Source organism: Thunnus albacares, chromosome 7 (assembly GCF_914725855.1).
Source record: "Thunnus albacares chromosome 7, fThuAlb1.1, whole genome shotgun sequence".
NCBI classification, from domain to species: domain Eukaryota; kingdom Metazoa; phylum Chordata; class Actinopteri; order Scombriformes; family Scombridae; genus Thunnus; species Thunnus albacares.
This window is the reverse complement of record NC_058112.1, coordinates 18111520-18138304: the sequence shown is the minus strand read 5'-3', so window position 1 is coordinate 18138304 and position 26785 is coordinate 18111520. Positions and strand designations below refer to the sequence as shown.

General features: G+C 39.2%; 1 protein-coding gene and 1 long non-coding RNA gene across 6 annotated transcripts in view; one reads left to right on the top strand and one right to left on the bottom strand.

The window, feature by feature from the left end:
- The window catches only part of sema4ba (sema domain, immunoglobulin domain (Ig), transmembrane domain (TM) and short cytoplasmic domain, (semaphorin) 4Ba), an 80379-nt gene that overhangs the window by 20891 nt on the left and 32703 nt on the right, over window positions 1-26785 (top strand). The window contains exons 2-3 of one of the 5 annotated variants that reach the window (XM_044355824.1): window positions 22420-22526; window positions 23451-23710. The exons of 1 other annotated variant lie outside the window; for it this stretch is intronic. The gene's annotated coding sequence lies outside the window, so the exon portion shown is untranslated. Of the gene's footprint in view, window positions 1-8995; window positions 9138-16931; window positions 17127-22419; window positions 22527-23450; window positions 23711-26785 lie in introns of those variants that run through there. 3 more of the 5 variants (XM_044355825.1, XM_044355826.1, XM_044355822.1) reach the window with 3 other exon arrangements.
- LOC122985298 lies at window positions 204-12583 on the bottom strand. The gene is made up of 4 exons (XR_006404092.1): window positions 12506-12583; window positions 9769-9773; window positions 1284-1287; window positions 204-214 (listed from the first exon to the last, which is right to left on the bottom strand). It is a non-coding gene; the product is annotated as an uncharacterized LOC122985298 (long non-coding RNA).

The following is a 26785-nucleotide window of genomic DNA, read 5'->3' as shown; positions in this document are numbered from 1 at the left end:
ACTGTGCAGAATCGGATATATCAGTGCTCTTGTCACAAGCTGGAAAAGGTGGAACATCCACTTGCTTTATCTCTGATTTGCTCACAGATGTCTTGAACCATGTCCTTGATGCAGCGGATAACGGTGTTCTAGGACAAGCTGATTTGGGAGAGAGCCTGCGTCTGATTAGGGTACACAGTTTCAGCAGCCACAGTCAGGCACTGTTTCACAAAGTCTTCACATGAAAAAGCTTGTCCACTCTTTGTAATCAGTGTGGACATCTGATAACTTGCGTGGGTTGCATTCTCTTGTGCTAATGACGGCTGCAACAAAGTACGCTGCTGAGAGTTAAGTTTAGCTAGCAGGTCACTTGCTGTCTTCTTATGGTCCACGCTGCTGTACTTTGAAAAAAGCAAGGGAATGTTTGATTTTGTATTGGTGACGGATTTTATGTTCCTTCAAAACAGCCTCTCTCTCTCTTCTCTGTGTGCAAATGAGATAAACTGCTGCTGCTGAATTTATTTCTGTAAAACATAGTCATCTCGCCAATTTTTCTAAATTTCCCTTTTATCAGTGTGCCACTGTCTTGGTTGCTCTATCTTGACTAACTGACTCAAAGCCAGCGACGTAAGATACATGCACCGCACGTGAGCATTGCTTAACAAATAACAATATTAAAATACTCTCTATGATTCAGATGAGCAATATTTTATGATTATCACTCCCTTCTATTGTTGTGTAAAAATTATATTGAAACAAAATATTAAAAATGAAAAACAGAGGTGAAAGACAGAGAATACTGTAATTCTTCATAGATAAGACTTATATAATTTAATAGGGAAGCTTCACAGCACTGTGAAGTACATTGCCGTAAAACGGTAAAAATTAAGATTTTACGTCACTTTCAAAATAAGAAGAGAATAAACATGAGCTTGTCAAATGCCATGGTGGCCCAAAACAAAGGGAGTGCGGGCCAAATGTGGCTTGCGGGCCCCAAAGTGGGCAGCCCTGCTCTAGAACGACTGTCTTGAAATTACGCAGGTGTGTGAATTCTACATGGAACTATTTTCATTTAGGAGCTTATAATAGTTACAGTGAATGTCAGGATAATATCTTATCAGTCTCCTGATGCATTAAAATTCTATCTTTCTAGTCCCTGTTGTCTCTAGTGTGATGTATCCAGACAGTAAAAACAATCCTGTGTATGACAAAATTTAGAAAACTAGAAGTCAGGTTGAAGCTAACAAATTAAATCATATATGACAATTCTGACAATCCTTTAGTTTTTTGTTATTATTGAACACCATGCTATTTCTTTGTGGGCCAGAGAGGACAGAAAGGATTACATGATACATTTTCATAACTCTTTCTGTAAACAGATAAAAAACCTTAATGATGTAAAAAGTCAATATTATGTTTACTTAGAAATTATTACAAATAAAAAAATGTTTTACATTGACCTATGATCAGATCTCTTTTGCACACCAAAATAAGATTGAGCAACATTTTTAAATGAAGTGACGACATATAATTATTATAATAATAATTATTCCCCTCTAAACCTTTCCAATTGTATTCTCTTTATTCTATTACCTAGATCTATCTGTATCAATTGATTAGCTATATTTTTAATAAAAATATATATTTTTTACCTTGCACTGTAGTTAAAATAGGTTTTATTTAAATTTCTGAAATTGTTGACTTCTCAAAAATATGCCACTCAACAGAAACCAGTAATGTGAAACATACCTTTTATTTCTCCTCAAATGCGACTCTCATCTACCTGATGTGACTGAAGTATGTACTTGTGCCTGCACCACTGTTAGCATGCATCACATCCTAAATATTTCATGAAATGACTCAGGGTGGACTGATGATGAAGCCACTCTGAAGCTTATTGAAGCCCTCTGCACAGTCCTCTGCTGCATATACTGTATTATTATAGCAGTCTGTCTCAACATTCAGCTTGAGTGTTTGTCTCAACTCATTTCATTAAAGTGGATCACTGGGGTTTAATATTTATATATAGAAGGCCTATAGAAGACTCTACAGTTATTACTTAGTGTAATATGGCCTTTATTTTACACTGCGATAATCTGTACTGTTCTTATCTGGATAAATAAAATGAATATTGCTAAAATGAAATATTGGAAGGTGTAAATTCACTTGACAAATTTGACATTTGAAATGCATGAATCTATACATTAGATAAGATTAACTTAATAAGACTAACTGTGAAATTTGTAATTATATCCTCAGATGATCAGCTGTTTTAGGGGGTTGTTGTGTAAATTATACTGTAGCTAAACTGGAACTGTTTAAATGGACAGAGAACAGAGGAATCCTCTTAGGTGTTGATCAGAAGCATGCCCGCTGTGATCTTCAACTTAAAGTCGAGGACGCAGATTTGCTGTTTTATTGGATTCCTACCCTGTCATTAGAAGTGCGGCAGACAGACACTTGCAGCAAATAAGCAGACTAGCAGTGTGCTTACAGTTCACTGTGCTCCTGACATACTTACTTTTTAAGTTGAGCCTTCAAATTACCATTGCTCAAATGGCTCATCTTAGACAGAGACAGAAAAACAGAATAATGTGTAGTTTGTGAAGGAGGGTTGACTCTGAATGTGGAGTAGGACTATTTAATCTTAGGGAATATTTAACCTGGAGGTCATCTGTTGTTGGTTCCTAGTTTGGACAAAAACAACTGTGAAAGCAGCTTAGCGGTCAGTGTCAGATGACCATCTGATGCTGATTTTATATTACTGATTTTACTTGATACAAAGACAGATACGATGGACAGATAAAATTAGCTATAACTTATCCTATTAGATTCACATTACCTGTGGACATAACAACAGTTTCTGACAGTGTAATTAGATCAGTTGAAATTGTGGCAATCCATTTTCACATTTGCTAGTGCTGACATGTTGACACTAAATGTTAAAGGCAGAAACGAAATTAATTGTGCATGCTAATTTAAAACCTGATTTGAATGATGTCTCGCAATTAAATTGTAAAATTCCACCTGATTTTGGAAGAGCTTTTGCTCTTATCAACCTCTGCTCTAATGATAATAAGGATGAAATTCACTAAATTGGGTGGTTTTACCTCTAAATGTTGTATATTAATATACAAGAGTGTATTAATATTCCAATATAGTAAAGGGAATTTATACAAATGTTATATTTAAATTATTTTTGACATTTCTATCTGCTGCATCGTGATGATCAAATGGTCAGGAGAGAGAAATAACATTCCAGTAAAATTCACATTCACTTTTATTTAAAGGAACTCTACTCTACTCAGTCACATGGCTTAAAAAAAAGTCTTTTAAATTTCCATATCTTTTTTCAAATCCATAAACATGGTGATCTGTTTGATGTTGCCTGTTTCACCTTGCCGAGGGGCTCTTGGCTTTCTTTAGATCAGCCTAACAATGCTTATTGTAATATGCCTGCTTTGTCAACTCAGTGTGGTGACAAGAAGAGTGTTTCTTGGGGGGACGAGAGTGGGACGTGAATGGAGAGGCGAACATAATCGCAGTGTTGCCGAGGTAACGTAGAACATGATACTGCAGAGAGAGTCAGTAAACAAGGTGACTAGTTAGGCAGTGCTGTAACAGAGGAGCACAAAGTAGATACCTGTAGCCTTTTGACTCAGCATCAGAGAGGACAGATCTGCAATTCATGTAGCATTACACTAATATCAGGGGTTTCCAGAAAGTTGATCCATAATGGGTGTAAATTCATTCATATGGAGGAGGCAATGCTCCACATATCACTGCTATCCCCCAATACAAATAAGAAACTGTCCACATGTTTATGGCAAAATTATAATTATAGACAAACAAAAATGCAACAAGGTCAAGAGCCATATAAGTGTGCCATTCCCTCCCTTAGCCCTGTATCCTCATAATAATACACCTGTTTCAACTATGTCTGCTGACCAAAGCAAACTATATTAGGAAATGAAAACACCCAGTGACATCCATCACTAACTTCGGAGCTCTCGTTGGGTAAGGACAGCAAAATATTCATGTTTATAGTTTGCTGTCTGTAGTCAGTCTCAATAAAACGCATGGTCAAATACCAAAGAGTGGCATGATGGGACTGAGAATGTCCTACATTGTACCAGAGCTTTATCGGAGCAGCTGTGCCAGAGCCCCTGAGATCCTGGAGAAGGGTGCCAAGGGCGGGGCTCCGTTATCTCTCAGCTGTAAGCGCTATATGCTAGAGGATTAAGAAGACTATTCCAAGACATAGTAATAAGATGCAACTGCAGCTCTTCTTTTCTTCTTTTTACTGATGGCAGCATCTGCACAGGCTTCACTGCCTTATATAAGTTAGAGGCTAGAAATAAAGTTCCGATAAGCAATATTTGTATATCAAATGACACCCTTGCTGGTACTACCATTCCCACTAAGAATCAACACTCCACTTAATATTCCTTTGTAAAACGTATAAGGCAATAGCGTGATGGTTGTAAGCTAGGAGTTGTAGTGATGTGCACATTGATGTAGTCAGAGTTAAAAAGAAAACGTTTATTCACAGAGGTGAGTGAAATCAGCTGCTCAGACAGCCAACATTTATTATCTGTGGTTGATAGAACAAACTGATTAGAGTTTGAAGGAAAGCTACAGTAACAGTAGTTTATCAAAAGTCACAAAAATTACAAAAGGGCAACATTTGACATGATTTGCTGATTACATTATTGTATGGATCACTCAATTTTATGCAAATATGAGAAATAATTTCATCAGTTTATTGACCTTTTAAAGAAAAAGTATTTTTGTCTTTTGTAAATCATCAGAAATTGTAGGCTATAAAAAGATACCCATGTTATATGTGAGCATTAATTAATATCTGTAGTTTCCATATGCAAGACCAGTAGTAGTGTAAAGTATTAATCTGGCTGTTCTGATTAATATCATGAAATATTGGGGTATGTCTGTGCATTGCATTAACCGTTTCACCTTAAATGTCGTAGTTTTTTCCTGCAAAAAGCATGTGTTTCAGGCTTGGCGTGCTGCGCTAATACTAATATCACTCTAGACCCTCTACTGCGTGCGACACACAATGGTAATTTGTATGCCATGATGGTTGATTGTCCCTGCTGATCTTCGGTGTCTACAGAGGGTGACAGTCAATAACCTTTGACCTTTTAATTTCAGAAGTAGTCTCCAGGGTTGGGGGGAGGGGATCGAGGATGCTGCTGCTGTATGTTCAATCAACACCATGTATCACAGTTGACTACTTCTTCCTGCATGTGTTAAATCTGAATAATTCACTGACACCTAACCCTTTAGGGCATGTTTTCTCAAATTGGATTATGGAAATAGATTGCCTCTGTGGCTTTTGAGAAGACTTTTAGGCATGGGCGTAAACATTTCAATGTTCATAAGTGGTTAATTTTTGAGCATTTCATGTTTTTTTCAGTTTCAGTCAAATTTTCAGTTTTGTATTCTTTATTTTGTTTATATTTTGTTATATTTCTAAGTATTGTTGGACACTATTTTTATTACTAATATAAGTGGTAGTACTATAGATTCTAGAAGTAGTAAAAGTGTTGAACCATTTAGCCCAAAAGAGTTTAGCCATTATGATTTTTTTTTTGAATTTTCAGTCAGTGCTTGCATTGGTAGCATAACAATGCTTCAGATTGAATAAATGAATCATAAAAATGTATCCTAAATGCATTCCATGGAGCTGTGGTGAGGAATTTTTCAGAGATAATGAACATGTTGTAATGGGCACATCAATCAAAGTGTTGCCACATCTGTGTTTTTTATCTGATATCATAGTTAGTGGTTCAAAATTTCACATCCAGTTTTGTGTTGTAATGCCTACATTCAGTGTGTCTTTTGTCGTTTTTATTTAAAACCGCAGAAATAGCTTTTTGTATTCTTTGAAAGTATGATAGTCAAGGTCACACCCTTGTCTTACAATACTGCCATTGTTTTCTTCTTTTGCAATAAAGTACTTGAATCCATTTGCAACTTTGAATCAGAGCAGCTCTTTGGGAAAGAAGCTTTTTTTTTCATTGGGGAAGTAGAATGATGGTCTGTGTGCTGCCGCAATAATATCTCAAGGCTGTTGTCCCCTGCGGTTGTCAGGGGTTCAGCCAATTTGTGTTAGCAAAGGTCAGCTCCATTTTACTGTTTACATTCTGGGGTACCCTCCTTCCTCAGGCGTCATCCGCTGAATAGTGTCACACACACTGAAAATCACACTACATTGTCCGAGTACAGTCCGCATTCCAATCATCCTACAATACTTGGCATGCTGGGAATGTTTTATGTTCCATTTTAAAAATGAGAGACGGACAAAAGAGCAGTTGGACTGATTTTGTTGCCTTCACTGTCACACTTATTAAGGTCTTTGCCGTGCATACAGTGCTCCTTTATTTTCTCCCTCTATCGGGGTGTATTGTAACTGAGATGATATTGTTACTGTTTTTGTGAAGGTCACATCTGAAAGTTATGATGGTGGATCTCTATTCTGAGTTAGCTGGACTGTGAACAAAACAACACTTGGATTCAATACTTTTTTTTTTAAGTTTTAGGCCTATTTATTTTTTCAGCATACACAATACAACAACTTTTTCAGTTTCCATTTGTACAGGGAACATGACAGAGCACAGACTACAGATGGCAGATGTAAGTTGTCCATGGACATTATATGGGCCAGGCTCCATTCTTTAGCCGGCCATCAGGCCTTAAATTAGAGGTCTCTGTGGTCTGTCATTGCCGCCCTCCAGGGCAAGCTGTGTCATCCTCACTGCAGTTTTAACTGGTAACCTTCATTTGGACTTGACTGCCAAAACGTGCTGTGGCAGCTGTCCTTCAAGCTCAGGTTAAAAGCTTGTTTTCTTATAGTAAGTCGATCATTTGTCAGGTTTAGTCTGAAGTCTTGACTGGATGGTCATGAAAACCCATGGGTCAAAAGATATACATCAAAGCATGACAATAATGGATCATTTTTAAATTTCGTTGCTGGTTATTACTATCTAGAATTGTAAAACCATACCTGTAAATCTGTGGCTGAGAAGGAAATCACACTTTGAAAACAATTTCAAAGTGTCCATTAAAGTGGCAGATTTGTTAAAAATATGGCCAAATCATGTTCATCTGCTCTTCATCAGAGTCTGCTTACCTGTGGTGAGTCTAAAACTGGACCAGGAGCTAATACTTGGGCAGAGCTACAAAACATATTACAGTTTGATTTTTTTATATTATTTACTACGTTATTTACTTGAACATTTTGCTTGCTTGCTATGAACAATAGATCTATATCTTTGCGTAAACTGTTTATCTAATAGCTAGTCTAAATTGTTTGGGTTGTGACAAATGTCTCACTATATGAGAGAACGCAGCTACAGCCCATTTACACAATGCTTTACAGTCTGTTTCACTTAATCTTCAACTGGTGATCCTCTGCATACATTATATTTTGCAGATGGAATTATTATTAGTTGTAGTAATAACACAAATAATAACAAGTGGTCGGTCTTGCTTTAGTATGTTCACCAGCAAGCTTTGTATGTGCTAAGCAATTTGCGTACAATGGGTTTATTAGAGTTTGTGCTGGAAATGGCTGCCGACAGGGATTCTTTAGAACAGCTGAGAATCAAACATACAATAAAGGTGCAATGTATTTATTTGCAGATACTTTTATTGAAAGCAACATACAAATGAAGTACAATCCAGTCCACTGTCGATCAAGAAGAAGCCAATGTAAGCAAAGCAAAGAGCTAAAAAAGCTCTGAAGAGGTCTAAATTTGGTCAATAATTCTCCATGATTTTAGTACCACAAGAGACCCCTTTCACATCATAGGATTTGTTTGTTTCAATGATAATATCAAAATATGTGCAGGTTTAAGTGCTTTCTGTTTACAAAAAAAAAGATCTCCTGCTCAAGTTGACTTACTTAGTCAATTTTTCTTCCAATCTCTGCGTACAATAACGCAGCAGTGAGTTAGAAAATCCAAATTAGACACAAGATTTTTGCACTGTGAACACAACGGTTGACAGTAGCTGGCAAAGGAAACACTGTCACTTTCTGCTGTTTGACTGAATGTACAGTATTTGGTTGAGCCTGGATCACCAATGTGTGTTCTTTTGACAGCATGTACATACTTGTGGGCGTGTGCTTGTATTTGTCAGGAAGTGTTTAGATCATGAGGTTCTGACTAACCATTGTTGTGAGTATTGTTGTCAGTGATGTTGGTCTGTGGTTCACCACTGTGTAGGTGGTTAGCAGCTGACCATTGGGAAAAGGCGACCATTACATCTGACCCATTATGGTCGTATGCTGCTTCCCAGATGTGCTCAAAGCATCACCCTCTGAAAAAATTTGTCGTGACAACCCAGTTTAAATGTAATCTTTGCGAGCAGATGTAAAGTCCTGACAGTTGTACCTATCCATTTGCAACTGCCGCAAGGAATCTCAGTTGACCTTTTTCATAGGTTGAATATCAGCATGCTTAGTGAGCACTGGTAAGCAAGCACTGGTCACGCAATCAAATTACTACACAGAACAGACATTATGTGGACTGCCATGCCCTGGACACACAGACATAGACATACACACACTCACACACACAGTCTTTGCCCCAAAGGGATAAGCCACATTATAGTGTACATCGTATTATATCCATTGTGACAACAAACCCCAGAGACGGTACAGATTTAAAAACAGTTGATGTAATTATTTCATAGGTCTGGCTCTAACCACTGAGGGCATTTTATAGTTATCAGATCATCAATATTAAATTTGGACTTGTGCGTGCACTGAAAGGAGCTCAGCAATGACAGAGAGAGTGCTGCTACAAGGAGCACCTCCTTTCCTCCGTCCACTCCTCTCCCACCCTTCCACAGAGGCAGCCTATGATGTAATGCTCCTGCTGCTGATAGAGCAACCCCCTCTCCTGCTTTTTTTTTTTTTTTTTTATATATTTTCTCCCCTCCCCTTCTGATTCGCTACTGCTGCCGCTGCTGCTCTCGCTGGTGGTGATAGTGGTGGTGGATGCGTGCGTGCGGTGCCGGTTCAGCTGCATCCCTGGGCATCTCTCGGGATCCCTGCAGAGCTTCTTTTCCTCTGTCACCACTCGACCGAGAGCCACTCCTACTGAGCACTGCAAGTCCTCTGCTGATAAAAGGTAATTCTTCTGGCTCATGACAAAAGAAATTCATTGTAAAAGAGAGGGAAAAGGGAGTAGAGAGAGTAAAATAGGGAGTGATAGACAGAGGGTTGAGTGAGTGTCCAGTTAGCTGCTGAGTAAATTGGTCTGGTCGCTGAAAGCTTCTTGTCGCCACGGCGCTGGATGCCATGGAAATTGCTCCCTCAGTGTGTGTGCATGTACTGTAGTATGATGTTGGTTTCCATGGTAAAGATGAGACGGATCTCCATGCTGGCTGAGAGGTAATTCAGCATGTCTTGCGGTGCGCTACAATTACCTTTGGTGTGAAGTGATTTTTTTTTTAAATGCATATTGTGAGTGAGATTTTTTTGTTCACTTCTGTTAGTATTTGTTAAAGATCACAGCTCTGTTGTACTTTTTTTTGTTTTTAGGAAAATAGATCAAATTAATTCTCACTTGGAACATATGTTGATTTTTTTTTTTTTTTTTTTTTTTTTTCCCCCCGCACTCTACAAAAACCGGGCATGTACAAAGACAGTCATGTAGCCGAGATGAATGATGCAGTGGGTGTTATCTGCATGCAGATTTTTGACTGCTTCAGAAATAGGAGATGATTTACGGTGCGTTACGTAGATGCTTAATCAGACACTCTTCCTTCACCGTCACTGACTTTTAACGGGATATGTAGTTGTAGCACAGGACCACAGTGGGTTCGCTGAGTTTTCAGGAGTTGCTTTACCTTAACTCTTGCTCTATATCAGATGCCAAGTTAATATTTTATGTCTCGTCTGCCCCACATGTAGATGGGGTCATAATTTATTAATCCTCAGGATTTTCCCTGGGTTTAAATCATCACTCATTTCTACTTCCTTTTGTTTAATGCCATCCTTTCATCTGTTTAGTTACAATGTATTGTAATTTCTCTCAGTCTAGTGTAGATTGGGAGTATATGACACACCTCTTTTGCTGTAGTTGGCTTGATGAATTAACACTTATCTAAATCACAATCTCATTAGTCCTTTGGGATCAGGATGTATTCTGCAGAACAGTCCTTGCTTGGGTTAAGTCAAGGGAAACCATGTGGTAATATTAGGGTCATTTTATGATTTCCCCATGGGGTAGGGGTCATGTTTACAGTGAAGGTAATTGGTCTCAGAGACACAGCGAGTACAGAGCATATTATCCTTGAGGCCATTATTCTTCTGCATTTGCTGAAAAATAGGCTTTGTAGCCACAGCATGTACGTATGTAATTAATAGACAGCTGAAACTAAAGGCAAACGTTCCGCTTGTCAGTTTCACCTTCGTCAGCATCACCAGAAAGACAAGGTGACGACACCAGTGGAGTATTATTATGTACTGCAAATGTATTGAAAATACCTACTGAGGATGATAAAACCATTGGGACTGTGTCAGATATTGGCAGTGGTCTTTGTCTTGTCTTTGTGTTTGACTTTAACCACCTTTTCTACCATTCTCTTTGTAAAGTAAATATTCTTTTTCATTTTTCTGTATTTCGGATATGTGACAGGTAAATGTGGTAAATCTCTTCTTTAATCTGCTCTGAGCATTTTTGGTCCTAGTGGGGGTAGAATTCCTCTGACTGCTGTCGTGATGGGTGATATCTATCCTTTCCTCCATTAGCTATATCCACTTATTCTTTAGAGGGTTGTGTGGGGGCTGGAGTCGATCCCAGCTGACATTGGGTGAGAGGCGGGGTACACTCTGGACAGGTGGCCGGTCAATCACAGGGCTGACACACACAGACAGACAACTATTAAATGACAGTGATTCATCAATTCATCCTTTGGTCTATAAAACATTGGGAAATAGTGAAAAACACCCATTACAATTTCTCAAAAGCCCAAAGTTACATAAAAAAATGTAAATCTTGTTTGGACGAACAGTCCAAAAATTCCAAGATAGTTCATTTATTATAATGTAAAGCAGAAGTAAAAGCAGCAAATTCTCAGCTTAGAGAAGCTGGAATCACCAAATATTTGGCTTTTTTGCTTGAAATGATTCATTATCAAATTTATTTTCTGTCGGTCAACTTATCTTGTCATTGCAGCTTTAATATCGTGAAGGTACACCTACCACAGTATAAAGAGTATAGAAAAATCTTTTAGGGTTGACAAATTTATATTGCCTCATGGTAAGGTCATATTGCCTACCCCTAGTTGAAACATTTCAGCACACAAATATATGCCATTAGGTTTGAGAAATTATGTTGTTGGATTGGTGAATCAAGTTTCATGAAACAAATCTTGATTAAATTCCCCTGCTGCTGGACAGAGACATGGTTGCTACTGTATGTGGTAGTGGGGTGTGTATGTGTGGGGGAGGGGGACCTGAGGTACGAATTACAGGAAAGTTGAGCTGCTGCCATGGACATGGTGGGCCACCTGAGGAGCATCCGAGCTGTTCCTTTTGCTCTGTCTGTTGAATTTCAAGCAGGCCTACTTCCTTTGGAGCTGTGCCATTGGCTCTGGTTTGACAAATGGGTAATCCAATAAATAGTTTGGCAATCAAAACTACTTTGTGCTACAAAACATTTGTCTCTTCATAAAGATAAACACAGGGATTGAAGGGGAAAAAATCCACATGCAGCGCAAGCTCACTACAGAGAGCATGATGTGATAAGTCACACATACAGTATGATGATGCATTGGACATGTGACAGGCAGTGCTGGGAACTCCAGTCCGACTTGTGAGTAACAGGATGATGACATAGAGAAAATGAGCATGTATGCAACAGTGTAATAAAAGGGGCAGAGGTGAGTCACATACATGGTTGAAAAGCTCTCACACACAAACACACCCCAGGGATTGTTCATTGGCATCACCTGCTTGCCAAAGGGCACTCATCCCACAAACCAGCTTTGCGAGAGAGCTACTGTGTCGGAGGTGGAGGAGTAATGTTTTTGGTTGTGTCATGTCGTGCCATCACAGCATCATTTTTTCCCCAAAAGACAAAGCACAGGATCAGCAACCTCATCATCCCCCATACACCAGACCATCTGATAGGAGTGTGATTGATCATATGCTGGGTGTACTTTACACCATCCAACGTGCCGAAAAAGTCGATGCCAAAATGAGTCACTCACCTCAATTGCAGGTCACACTGTGCCACATCAGCTAGTCCTTTTTTTCAGCTCATTCACCTTCTCAGTATAATTAAAAATGGTAAGTTTAAAATTAGATTCAAAGTTTTTTGTTCAGTAGAATTACAGGACAAACCCATGGTTTGGGAAAGATTTAACATAGGGCTGCAACTTCCTCTGAATGTTTCCACTGTCAATCATAAATCATTTGGTTTTTAAATGTAAAAAAAGTCCCAACATAGTGAAGAATACCCATTACAATTGCTAAGCCCAACGTGACAACAAATGCCTTTTTTGTCTGAGCAGCACTCCAAAACCTAAAAATATTAATTTTAAGATCATATAAAACAAAGAAAAGCAGCAAATGGTGACAGTTGGGAGGCTGAAATAAGGGAATTTGTGGAATTTTGTACTTAAATGATAAATTAGTTTTAAGATAATCCAAAATGTTTCAGGACATCCTAAGAATAAGTTACCTGAATGTTGAATATTTGTGATAAGTCCATTATTGCCTTAATAAAAAGCAGTGGCACTCTGGCGCGTCAGTTATTACTCGCTCTCGCTGTGTAGCTAAACATTGTTCAAACCTCCAAAACCTATTTTTAAATTCTAGGGGAGATCCCAAAGTTTCCAAAGTTTGGGGAAATGTGTATGAAGTGTTTCCATTTGATGGCATGTGCGTAACAAAAACCGAGGCTGGGGTTTGAATCCAAAAAAACGACGATGAGTGTGCATTTCAGAGAGGAAAAACTGGGTGCTCAACCACAAAAATATGAATCAGTGATCAAAATAGAAAAAGGTAGCACACCATCAAAGCTTGGGTTTTAATATTTCTCTCAGTTTAAACATCATTCAGCTTCAATGAAGAGTTGTAACAAGCTGATACTGTCAGACAATGTGGAATATGATGATTTTAACAACATTAAAGCTACTTAAGAGTGAATCTTAAGAAGACTTCATACAAATAATGGCACATCAGTGTTTTACAGTGACTTCGCATTATATTAAGATTGAGATGAACCCTAACCCAAAGGACAAATGGAAGTGGTGTGAGGACAAAGTAAGCCCTTGACTGAGTAGTTTTGACTGTGAAAGGTGTTTTGATTTAGAACTCAGTTAGTTTGTTTGCTGGGATTTTCCTTTTAGCTGTTTGCGCTGAACAGATGCTTGAATTAAGTGCCAACCATGGCCCTGCTGTTACTACGCAACTACCGACAACCTGTAAGATGCACAACAGTGTTTTGCTAAAAGGTGAAATATTTTTAATTTGTTCAGTGATTTTAATGTGGTTTCTTCCTGCTGGAAAAAAAATACAAGGAAAAGAGGTCGGCACTTCAAGGGAAACTATTGGTTGCCACAAGGCCATATGTAGCCTCAGCATGGAAAGGCAGAGTACATTATCTTAAAATGTGCAGTTTTTTGTACATTACTCTGATAAATCTATAGCTGCTAAGATGAAAGCAAGCGTTAAGGAGGAAGTGAGCAAGGTTTGTTTTTGTCTGTCACATTTAACTAGCACATGAATCACAAAATTACAGTGTTTCAACACGTTGGACAGGGCCGTGATAACACATGATTACAATAAAACTGAGATTCATCTTGATGACACAGCCAAACAGAAGAAATAGAGGTGATAACATGAAGCTGAGAGTTAGGCGCTAGTGTTGCTAAGTTGTCTTCAGTGCTTCTGTCAGCCTCAGTGACTCTAAGTAGCCGAGTGCTGCTATCTGGCGTGTTTCCATTAAGCTAATATGTGAAACAGGAGGGCTTATCGCAGCGCTGTAATTCCTAGACTGTTATTCATTTATATAGAATGACCTGTCAGCACTTCTGCCAGCTGTGAATGAAACACGCAGCAGAGAATGATCAAACTAGCACTTTCATGTTATGTTACTGGAGTCTCAAAAGCTTGGAGTACACCACAAGCTTATGTGTAGCCTAAACGTAATTGTAAATCGTTTGCAACTACTGGACATTTCTGCTTTTTCTAATTGTAACTGGTGGGGTGCTCTTTGTGTGGAAGTCACGCTGAATGGAGGCAATGAAAAGCGACATTTTGAGAACAGCCACATTAACAGGGTCACAAGCAATGAAAAAGGCCAGGCTTCATCTGTTTGACTGGTCTGAGCCACGTGTTTAGACGTCTGCCGGAGGGGGTTTTTATGTTCTATGGATTGTTTACAAAAGGTCGTCTGCATGGCAGTAGCAGGTGGTCACACTCAACTAGAGGTGTGTTACCAGTGCAAGGCAGCGGGTCTTTTGATAGGGACAGAGGTATCTGACTGACTGTAAATAAGACATCCACAGAGTATCTTTACTGTGGCCTGAGTGTGTCTCAGGTGACTGAGAGGAATCTTGAGTCTGCACAGATACACTGAGCCGACATTCAGAATCCTAACACTTCAAACTTGGCATTGCGTCTCCCTCCTTAGCAGTTGCCTAAAGTGTATAATTAGCATCTGCTATTTTAGAAACAGGCGTCCCCGTCTCAACGCCCCGCTATCTTATGCTTCTCTCTATTTACCCTGGAAATATTTTCGGAGAAGGCATGTGAAGTTATTTGGTAACACTTCGCTTTAAAAGGACTTTTTAAACACTCTGTGGTATATTCTTTAAAATATGCATGCACATCACCTTTTCGTTCTATAATAACACTAGAATATATGCATATGAAACATTTTATTAACAAACTCAAGATAGTTTTATTATTTTTGAGATACAAGTAACAAATCAATCCATGGTTTGTTTATCAAAATGAAGAGCAGTATGTGGTTCATTGAAGCTGAGTGTCCCGTTTTCAGTTCATGAATCAGCCCCTTCTGAGACTTTGTTGCATCCGTTCTGTTGTACTTTCAGTGTCGTGGCCTGAAAACGTTGTCCTTGCCCGTGTTTTGTGATTTGACATTGGACATTGCAGTAAGTCTTAGAATACTACATACTGTGTAAATGGTACCACATTTGAATTTTTCTTTGTTTGAAGAAATACTTGCAACTGCAATTTTAAAATGTTAAATGTGCAAGAAATATTTAAGCATTCATTCTATTTTACCACAGGGAGTTTATGTTTAAATTACAGTTTGAGACTTTAATCAGGTTGCTGTATCTGCAATGTTACAAATTAACATGTAAAATGTAAAAAAAAAAAAAAAAATCCCTATGAAGAAGTAAAAATGTTAAAAAATGAATGTACAGTATGAGTGAATGTACCAACATTTTTTACAGATGGGCAGTAATGGGCCCCTGTGAAACCAGATGTGTACTTTTTGATCCAACAAAAATATCAATGTAGTGATAGTTAAAGGCTGAAATAAAAGGCGCCGTACCAACCTTACAGCATGCAGTAGGTGTGGTGATAGAAGGTTTATTTTTTTCAGTGAGTATTCAGCACTATCTCATGTTTAGTTATCAGATGCAAAAGGTTTGAAAGGGATTTTTCTCAAGTTCAAAAATGTGGTTTGAATATTGCTGGTGCCTATTAGTTGAAAAGGATACCTTAAAACATTTGTATGTTTTTGTACTTTTGATGGTGCAAGTAGTCGGGGTACAAAAAGAAAGAATATCATATTGTTCCTGTGGAGAGTACTGCCCTAGTGATGAGCTTTTGAGAGGTATAGTTCTGGTCGTCTTTTTTGATAGTGTTGATGGTGATTTTACATGTTATAAAAAGTTTAAAAAACAAAGTGAATGAAATCATTTATTGATTTCAAGCTCACAAATCATTCCCAGCATGAAAATCCACGTCCTCTGATAGCAGAATTGAAGTTTTAGGGTCTGATTAGTGCTAACAGTCCATTATACTCAGAAACTTTTTGTCAAAACAGACTTTTATGAAGGTTTAACTTTCAAGATGTTTAACTTCCCTCTGATAATAAATACACAGAAAGAGATTAGTTGATGACCGGGATTTTAAGACTGAAAGATTTGGTTTATTTTTCCGGTGGCTTGAAGTTACTGGTAATTACAATCATTAAAGTAGTCAGTCTTTATAGGGGTGCAAACAGCTGGCTGAGAATCAAACATCTGCAGTCCATAACAAGGGAACCAAGCCTCAGGAGAGCAACAACAAAAAAAAAAAGAAAAAGCTCCAAGGCTACTTTCAATATGATTATGCCTTTGTCTCACTTAGTGGCTGCTTACGTAATTTCAGCCAAGTCATGGTATGTTGCATGAATGTTTTTCTTGTGCGACCTCAAAATGTGGCTTTAGCGCAAGGTTGTGGTGATTTCTCCAATTAAACAGTCAGCAGTCTTGTGACCAGAAAATCATAGGATGAGATTTTTTAAAAAAATATATTATTTGCTTGCTATAATGTTGTAAAGGGGGAGAAAAAAGCTCAAAACAGCTCATTGATTACCTTATTGATCTATAGGTTCTTTAGGGTTTATGCTACAGTCTTAAAAAAAACTAAATGATCAAACAGAGTCATAAAGTCTTGTTTTGTTTTGTTCTTTTTATGAGGACACTTGGTTCTTATTGTTCCTCTGCCCTGAACCCTCTGTAATAGTTTCCTAATTATATTGTGTCAAATACCCTTTAAAACATAATGATGCTCCAGAATATTTAAACTTGCACATTGGCAGTTAAAGTCAATCATGAGTAAAGATCATGCTGATGTGTACCTCCCTTCTGCTCCTCCCTCCTTCTCTGATCGTGTGTAATGGGAGGAGCTCCAGTGTGTTGAGTGGCAGAGGCGGGCTGTAGTACGACACGGTGTCAGGGAGAGCGAGAGTGTGGACTTGCGGACTCAGAGCAGTCATCTCCCAGAGCTTTCAACTCTGCTGTTTCTGTGGATTTTCTTTTGACACTTCCTGGAGGACGACTCATTCTGTCTGTGTCACCTGTGGGAAACCTTTTTTTTTTAGATCCAAAGAGAGTTTTGGTTTCACGGCTGAGTGGGACAGAGCGTAAGTACTGGTGTTACAGAGACTACCCTTGTGTTCATTAACTGTGCGGTGCCTTGGCATCATGAATCATTGATGTGAGTACACTGCAGCTCCGGTTACCTTTTGAAATGAAGCCAGGATAACCTGTCATTTTCTTGTTAGAGAATTATAAACTCTTTATGACTGAGCCTGCATGAGGTTTGTTGTTAGTTTCCCTCCTTTAAAGGGAAAAGTGGGTGTGAGCTGACACGAAACAGCCCTCAGTCCCCTCCAGTAGGTCTTTATCACAAGGTGATAGCAGGGCAAGGGGGTCATTAAAGATCCAGTCTGAGTGCAAGCTTCTTTGTGTGTTTGTGTGTGTGTCTCATGCTTGTATTTGTGGGTGATTGTGTATGTGTAGGAGCTACCCTTGCATTATGAGATGTTGGTCTTGGAGTCATTTTCTTTGGAAACACAGCTATTAACCTGGGTGTGTTTGTATTTTTAGGCTTTCTGGCTTGTGTGTGTCTTAAGTAATGCAGCAAAAAAAGAAAAGAAGTAAAAAAAACAGAGGATGGCCCTGACTCTTCAAGCTAAAGCACAACTTATCAAGAGTGAGCCTGTCACTGGGAGTGGGGGCCTCTCTCCACAGATAGAAGTTAGTGAGTGCGGCGGCCGGTGCACACACATCCTCCACCAGTTAACAAAACTCTCTGTGCACCTAGAGGAGTGTGGAAAAGCTGAACCAGGAACAAACATAAATATGAGCACAAAGTTCTAGTTGGTGCGTCTGTTTGTGATGGTTGAGAGCCAGCTCAGTAAAACTGGTGAAGTTTTTGTGTCGTGACACTAATAAGGAGTTCATGATGTGATGTTAGCAGCTACAAACATAAGCATCAGGTGTTTTGTGTGTTTGTGTGAAATTCAGATCTCACCCACACGCTGCTGGCAGCGCGGTCGAGAATAATGCCAAATTGTTAGATGTGTGGGTGGTAGTTAATGGGTAGAAACCATAAATGGAAAAGTTTGTTGAAAGTCAATGAGGAGGTCAAGCCAAGATTTTTATTTACTCTCGTCGCTTACTCTTGACTGAGCACTGCCAAGTACCTTTTACTTGAAAAGTGCTCAAGCTCCTTTTCCTGTGTCATTAGACTTTGACAGAGCAAACAGTGCTCTGAAGCAATAAGAGAATATGTTTTTTTCCATCAAGCATGTGGGCTTTGGTTTTATTAGCTGCACATAGTTTCCCAAGAGGAAAATCAGCATCAGTGACATCTTATATACTGAACATACCCTCAGGGCAGCTCGATATCCCTCTCAAAAGCCTGTCTAGCTTCTACTTAATAACAGGGCAGCTGGACATGTGAGATAACCCTCCCAACCAAGCTTTTCACACAGACACAGATACTCAAATTAGCAACAAACACCCAACAGTGCTTGAATAAATAGGAGCTTTCATGAATTTTTGAGAATGGCTGATTACTCCACAAGAGGGTGGAATAATCAACCGAGCTATCTCGTTTACGACAGAGAGAGTTTTTGTTTCATGTCCTCGTATATGGAGATTCATCTGTCCGCTGTAGGAGAAAAGCCTGTCTGTGCTGACCTTGGCCTGCTGTTTTCTTTTGGTTTGATCCACAAAGAAAACAGCTGGCAGTTGCATTCTGGATACCGGCGGCCGTGACAATGAACTGCCTGTATGATGCTGTCAGAAAAGCTTTGGCTCGTTGGTAAAGCATGGTGCCTGTTATATCAATATCTAAAATCCAGACCTCATCACAAAAATAGATTCCATGACATGTTGCTAGTGACTTGCAGAGGATTCCTGTATTCAGTCAGTGTTGCAGAGTTTAACTGGAACACTGAAACATTTTTTTTTTTTTTTTTTAGAGTGAAAAATGTATTGATGCAGCGCTGTTCTGGATCAAGTTTGCTGAAAGGAATGTAGCAAAAGGATAAAATTATGCTTTTGTGTTGTGAAGCAGCTCAAAGCAGTGAGTAACCTGTTGCAGATTACTAAATCTGTTCAGAGGAAAAAAAAGACAAAGAAGAAATAAATCATACTCATCACACAGTTTTATCACAGCTTAATCCCCTATGCCGGCCCCATATGCACATGTTTCCATTTTGTCAGCATATCCCAAGGGCATTTTCTCAGCATTAGGCTACTCTGATCCTTCTTCTTCATCTGTTTATATAGTCAGGTTGACTCTGTCATTGTGTGTGTGTGTGTGTGTGTGTGTGTGTGTGTGTGTGTGTGTGAGAGAGAGAGAGAGATTTTTCCTTTTTTACTTTTTTATGCACTGTTTTTCCCTAAATGATGGTTTGGTGTCACAAATGTGACGTTTAGATGTCATGCCACAATAACACAAGTTTAAACAAAGCATACATTCAATTACAGGCTACAATTTATGTGACAAGAGTATAGCTGAACTGGATCATAGTTTAGATTATACCATTATTTATTTTAGAAAAATCCAGGTATGCAGTTTAACTTTAGACAAAATGTTGCTTGCTGACTTCAAAGACAAATGCTGTTCTCACTGTGATAACACATCATAGACCAAATAAAAACAGCTTCTCCTAAAATAAGAATTTGTCTTCACTAATTACTCTGCAGAACAGAGAAATGGTATAGATATAGTTTTTTTTGTTAATTTTAGTTATGTAGAAACCTGCTCACCATATTAAGTTGGCATCAAATTTGTAAATGTGTAGAATGCAGAAAGGAAAGCCGTCAAAAATGTGGTTTAGGTCATTTCTGCTATATTAGTGTGTGTGACTTGTGTCAGTTTAACTCTGGGGATGGTTATGAGTGATGCTGGTAAAATGTTTCTCTGACAAAATAACCTCACAATGTCTTGTTCTGCAGATTTTTGATCATATCACATGATCTTCATTCTTCATTTTCGTGCTGTAATTGGAGATGTTAAGATTTCCATTTTTTCTCAACATTTTAAGGGCCTCTCATTTGTGTTACCTCAAAAATTGAAATTCTGAGTTTATTCTTGACCTTGGAAACAGCAGTTGACAAAGCAATCTTTTAGTCACATAATCTTTAGATCTTGTGATTTGATCTGACTTCTTTTCTGTTTCTGTTTGTGCTGACTAAAATGAGCGAGAAAAGGGTTAATAGCAGAGGCAGAGGAGGGGTGGGCTGTGGAGTGGCCAGCCACTTGTAACCTAAAGGTTAAATACAGGCCTTCAGGGAGTCCTATTACTGTGTACTCACTGATGGGAACTCTGCAAACATGCATTCTGGGAGCACAGCGGGCTCCTCTGTTTATTCCCAGTCCAGCACTGTGCCACGATGTGGGAAATGACTGTGGACATGGAACATGGCCAGATCGCTGTGTTTGCTCCAGTGTCACAGAGACCCCTCAGATTTGACGTATAACCCGTACAAAACACACACCAAAACATGTCACATACGTATGAAGAGCTCCGGGGCCTCGTCTCTATTCACGCAGTCTCATTTTAACTGTACACAAGCCTGTGAAACAACCATGTGGAGTATGTTTACACGTATGTCAGCGTTTCTCATGTGCTGGTGTAAGAATTACAAAATTGTCTTTTCAGGGTGTGTTTCCATCACCCTTCATCTCACACCTGTTCCTCTTGCATGTTACATGTTTAATAATAAAGTTCTATTTTAATCCTCAAAGCTATGCGAGCATCTACACTCCTGACACTTGACCTGAGGGACAACTATGAGGCGTCACATGCAGCAAACGTGCGTCAGGTTGTTGTTAGCTGTCGGATATGTATGCGTGCTTTTTGACATGAGAACGAGAGTAGGTCTGATTAATGGAATCAGCCTCCAACTGAGCCTTGTTTAGCAGCCTGTCCCTCCCCCACCACTGTGATTTGATATCTCTGAGCATTCCAGGTTGTGCCCTTTACTCTGCTAATGGTGCTACTGACCCTTTCAGGCATTCCTGCCGTAACTCTCTGATCACAGGCGTCTAATTGCCTCACTGTAAACAAGTTGTTCTGTCTTTTAGTGTTATCGCACAGTACCATCCTTTCTTAAGAGGTATGTTACAGGGAGATATTTGATTTACATTGATTAGTTGAAACTTTTCACTCCACTGACTGACAAACGCACTTGTTCTTCGCTAACCTTGGACACAAATAGTGCTGGGTGATTCACATGCTTTTCATTCAGACATCCTTGCTGAAAGTTATGAATGAGAAATGTGCAAAGGAGGATGACAGGAAGGTGGAGAGATGAGGGTATTTAGTCATTTCATGCTCAGCTGAGATCCATAAACAGTGCAGGGTGGGTGGAGTGAGCGCGCACAATTTATACTCCATCAACACTCCTCACTTTGGCAGTCTGGAAGTTTGTAATGCCACCTTTTTTGTGTTGTGCATGGTGTCCCCCCCTTGCGTGATGTAACCCTGGAGCCTCTTGCCCCAAAGTCAAAGGCTTTGCTCAGATCTGCTTTTTTTATGGTAAAATCTGACTTTAGTTAGCAGAGTGTTGGCTTGTGCATAGCTGTGAGTATGCTTCATCCGAAGTGCTTGACAGGTGTTGAACAGCCTCTGAAACTCCCTGCCCCCCACACCTTTACAACATCAGAAGAGGGGGAGTTGTGTCTGAACATTTTTGTAACTTTCTGAAACTGACAAAGCAACAAGCCTGCCCACTTCATGCAGTGATTGGCCATGAGAGAAAGTGGACGTAGGAAATATAATAGAATATAATAAAATATAACTTCACTCCTAAGGTCTTCTTTTTCCACACAACTATTTCTGTCACTTTTCCTTTGTACAAATGAGTCACGTTGCTCCCCTCTCTATGATGGCCAGCTTTTCACTCCCTTCAAGTGTAACCATTTGGAACAGCTCTAAACCCTTTTGCTTGTTGTACAGACTAGTTTCTATCAAGGGTACCCCTGTCCTGACAACTCAAAGATTTGCACGATTGTGGCAAAAAGTACTGGTTTCTTTTCAAAATACATGTTCAGACTGATCTTTATATGACACAGTAACATAATCTCTTTTCCTCAATGCGTTATGCCTCTAGTCTGAGAGATGGAAATAGAGATAGAGAAGGGGGTTAAATGGAACAGACCACAGGACAGCAGCAGACTAAAAGCTTCCTGTGGCAGAACAGAGTGCAGGCCAGACCTGGCAGACAGGCTGGCAGGGCAGATGTTTTAGGTGAGAGGCACAGTAGATAGCACCGTCTGAATAATTCATCAGATTGGATTGAAGATGTGATATATTAAGACACAGCACAAGCCATTTTATGGCCTCTTTCAGCACTTTTTGTGCAGCGTGAGTGGCTGCAGGGCTCAGATCGCTCTCTCTGCTTTCTCTCTGGCAGTTATCCACCAGAGTCTGGGCAGTCGAGGAGACAGTTAGAGATGTGCTGGCTCTGGGTCTAGTGAGGCCTCCAGACATCTGGAGGGGATGAAGCTGTTCAGCATGCAGGTGCAGTTTAAACTCACAGGAACTAACACTGTTGATGTTTTTTTTTCCTCAATATGACTTCTACTGTGGTCAATGAGTCTTACAGGTTTATGGCACAGAGAATGGATACATGCTTCCCAAATACACTGATTGCATGTCAACTTGTGCATAACTACTGTAGAATATGTGCTTGTGTACGATGATTGTACTCTTGTTAAATTCTGAAGTAATGGTGTCAGACCTTTTTAGTTGGAGGTCATTATAGTACTGAAGAAATATGCAGAGGTATTTTCCCAGTATTACTCATAAGATGTCTTGGTGAAATTCAATTCTCTCAGTAATCTTACCTCCTTTCAGTTTATACTAAACAAAAACTTAACTACACAAAACTGCACAAAGCTAATGCCCTCTTGGTGAAGTGCAGATGTATTAAAATTTGCTTTTGATAAAGAGAAATGTGTTCACAGTCTGAATTCTGGCCTTTCTGTTTGTCCATTTCTCCTTTATGTGAAGTTTGTGATATAGTCAATACAAGTCTGTTTATTCCCTTCCTGCTTATGGGTCAGATTAATGTCCCTATAGTTTATAAATAATGTGATGAATCACTTGCTTTCCCTGTGGTAACGTCAGAGAACTGCGTAAGTTGCAGAGAAGGCTATTCGTTTTTGGGAATTTAGTGACGTTAGGATACTTACAAAGTGTAGATGTTTGCTAACATGAGACCTGAATGTTTTCCACTTAACCACTTCATCTTTTTATACGGATATCTTTGTAAGCCTAAGTGGGACTTTGACCCTTTGTACCATTTCTAGTTTATAGGGAAGATGCCTCATCCTTTTGCAAATCTTTTTTTCCAGATCTTCTTGGAAAAAACTACATCTGAAAGTAAAAGGATGATTTATTATTAACTGGAATTTCATAATTCATTGCTTTCTGTCTGTGTAGTTGCAACATAGCTGAATGGCCCTCACCTCTAAGTTGTGAAAGAAGGTGAAGATGTCTGAGGATATGCTACGTGCTCTGATATCACAGTGCGGAGGCTCAGCTTTCTAGTAACACATCATTTCACCTCCATCTCTCCATGACATCAGCTCCCATCTACACGCATCCAGCTGTGGGGGCTGGGGCTCTGTATGGACGTGTCAGGACTCTGATTGCATTTGAAACACACACGAGTGTGTGTGCTTTTCACTACAAACAAAGAGGTACATGAACTTTAAGGGTCCTTTTGAAGAGAAGCGCCATTCTCCCAGCTAACTCATGAGAGCATTCTGGCAGTGAAAACTGCGTTATTCTTATTTTATTAAAACTTTTTACCTACCTAGAATGAATTAATTTATTTATTCATCTGCACAGTGATTAACAAATCATGTGATGTAGGATATCTGCCCGTATACGTACCTGCAGCCAAGCACACTGAACTCTGTCATCTGATAAGTTGCTAATCCCCTTATTATGCTTGTCTGCTTAAATAGAGCAGCCAGTCAGCCATTAAATCATGTAGCCTAGGGATCAATGTGGCCCCCATAATTTTGTTGTGTGCTAGGTCGTGTACAGTATGATTGAAAGGGAAAATGGGAAAGGGTGCAGGGAAAATGTGAAGTATAAACATAAAATTAGACCTAAATGAGTAACGCTAGCATGACAAATTTGCCCTTGAGTGACTGCATTAGTGTGGTGTATAGGCTGATACTCTTGAGTGACAAGAGCTCATCTCCCCCGTATGGTTTTCCTGATACGCTGCCCTCATAGGTCAAATCTGGTTGTCTAGGATATTGGATGTCAATGATTGGAATTTACCCCAAATATCAGTATGGTAAAGGATTCACAAGATGGCTCGGATGACTGGGATACCAAGGCCTAAGTGACTCCTGAAGACTTAGAGTAAAGAATGTGCAGCCTGCTACTGATCTTTGCTAAGTGAGGTCACTGCATGTGGGGGGCAGCTGCCCCACTCTCAGACCCCACATAAAGAGGACAGCCCACTCCCCCAAAGATATTCTAATGTGGCCTATCTGTCAAATAAAGAGGGCAAATAGGGAGGATTTGACTTGTGCTTGATATTTTTAGACATGTGGTTGTGATTGTAGCCAGAGATGAACGAGTACAACCGCAGGCATCAGACAACATCTGTACCGTATTTGTTGCCCCAGGATCAGTTGTTCATTTGTGTTCTCTATCTCATGAACTTGATTTGGAGACTATCAGACAGGCAATCTTTTCGCTATCAACCTATTTTGAAATTCCCTCGTTATGCTCACAGAGCACTATATGCCATCTGTATCCCCTAAAAGTTGTCTTCTGTCTTTTATCTGAGTGTAATGTGACCACAAATGAAAGGAAATCTATAATGGCACTTTGAGTGTTGTGGCTACTTAAATTAGTTTTAGCAATATGCAAATAATGACCCAGAGCAAAAGACATATCCTAAAATACATTAATATCTAAAAAATTACAAATAAGGAGCTACAGAAATTTTATTGTCCCTCTGATGGTCTGGCAAGGCTCGCTAGGCATTTGCTTGAACTCTCTGCGTCATAAATCAAAATCACTTTTCACAGCTGGATCAGTATTCAACCCGTTCTCACAGGTGTCATTTTAAGTAGACTGCACGTATTATTGAGGAGTGAACATGAACCTGATTCTACATGCAAAGATGAACACACAGCTCCCTAGACTATAATTGATCTTTGCTTGTAATTTTCAAAATGGTGAAAAAAAAACAAAAACATGACAGTTTCTCTGGAAACATCCAATTTTTGCTTAACTCTCTGCCAAAATCTGTTCCTGAATATACTGTATTGTCTGCAGCGGTTTGTTTAAATAGTATTTCACAAGGTTTTCGCAAGTAGTCAGTGAGTCGCATCATCAACACCCCCCATAGTTCTTAGCGGCCAGGCTCAACTGATTCTGAATGGATTTTTAACACACTAAAAAGTGAAAATCTGAGCCGATAAAATTTAACCTGCTTTTTGTTGAGGCTTAATGGAGCTTACAGTAGCAAGATCATTATTAGTGCTGATATGATTAGTTTATTAATCCATTAGTCCTTTGACAGACAGTTAGTGGATCACATTTTGCGAGTACATAATATTCTAGTTTAGAAATGCATCGCTACTCTTTATAGTAAGCACTTGAGAGTAGCTGTGTGAGACTTGTGTAGCCTTGAGCAGCGTGTCACTCACTGGTTTGTGTGACTTGGTGTTACGATGTGCTTTGTAGACCCGGAGAAACTCCGTAGTTGAGTTTAAGGCGTGTCCGTGGCTTGTGTCGTTGATGGGCATAAGGAGAAGTGGACATTCTGAGCCTTTTATCGGACTTACACAGTGATGGATGTGTTCAGCTCTTTGCCCAATGGCCTATAGCCTGAGCTGCTGTCTAAGCCTCTAAGCTATTGGAATGCGTGCAGCTTCTTGCTGTGGACATCAAGGGAGAATGGCCACGCCGCTTTGTTTACAGCCTTTCATGGATGCCACACCAGTCTAATCAATTTCAAAGAGGATAAATATTTCAGTGCATTGCTACTGATTGAATGGTCCATGAATTAACGTGGGCCGCAAATATGAATGCAGTGCATTCCTTTTCACTTGAAGGTTCCAAGTGTTATATAGAGTTATATAGTATTGTCTTTTTAATGATTAAATCAAAGTAGGGCTGCAATTGATGATTATTTTCATTATCCATTAATCTGCAGGATATTTTGTCAATTAATGGACTTGTCATTTTGTCCATAAAATGTCAGAAAATAGTGAAAAATGCCCTTTATAATTTCCCTCAGCCCAAGTTGATATCCTCAATTGTCTTGTTTCGTCCAGTCAACGGTCCAAAATCCAAAGAAATTCAGTTTACCATCACAGAAGACAGAAAAACATAAAATCCTCACATTTAAGAAGTTGGAACCAGCAAATGTTTGGCATTTTTGCTTAAATATGACTAAAATAATTATTTGATTATCACAATAGTTGCCCGATTAATCAACTAATTGTCATAGCTCTAAATCAAAGGTTCTATTTGTGATATATTTCCCTCGAAGCAATTTGTGTTTTAGAAATACTCACACACATCTGGTTTTATCAAGTGATTCAATTCTATTTAGCAATAAACTTCAACATATTATATTTGACATATAAAAGTTGTTGCTAATCTTGGTATATTTTAGTTTCTTAGTGTTTGGTATGTGCAGTAGTGGCACAATAAAAGTCCAAGCAGTGCACAATATACTACATGTATTTAAACAACAGCCTCAGCATACTGTTGTTTTTTATTGTAGACTTATCTAT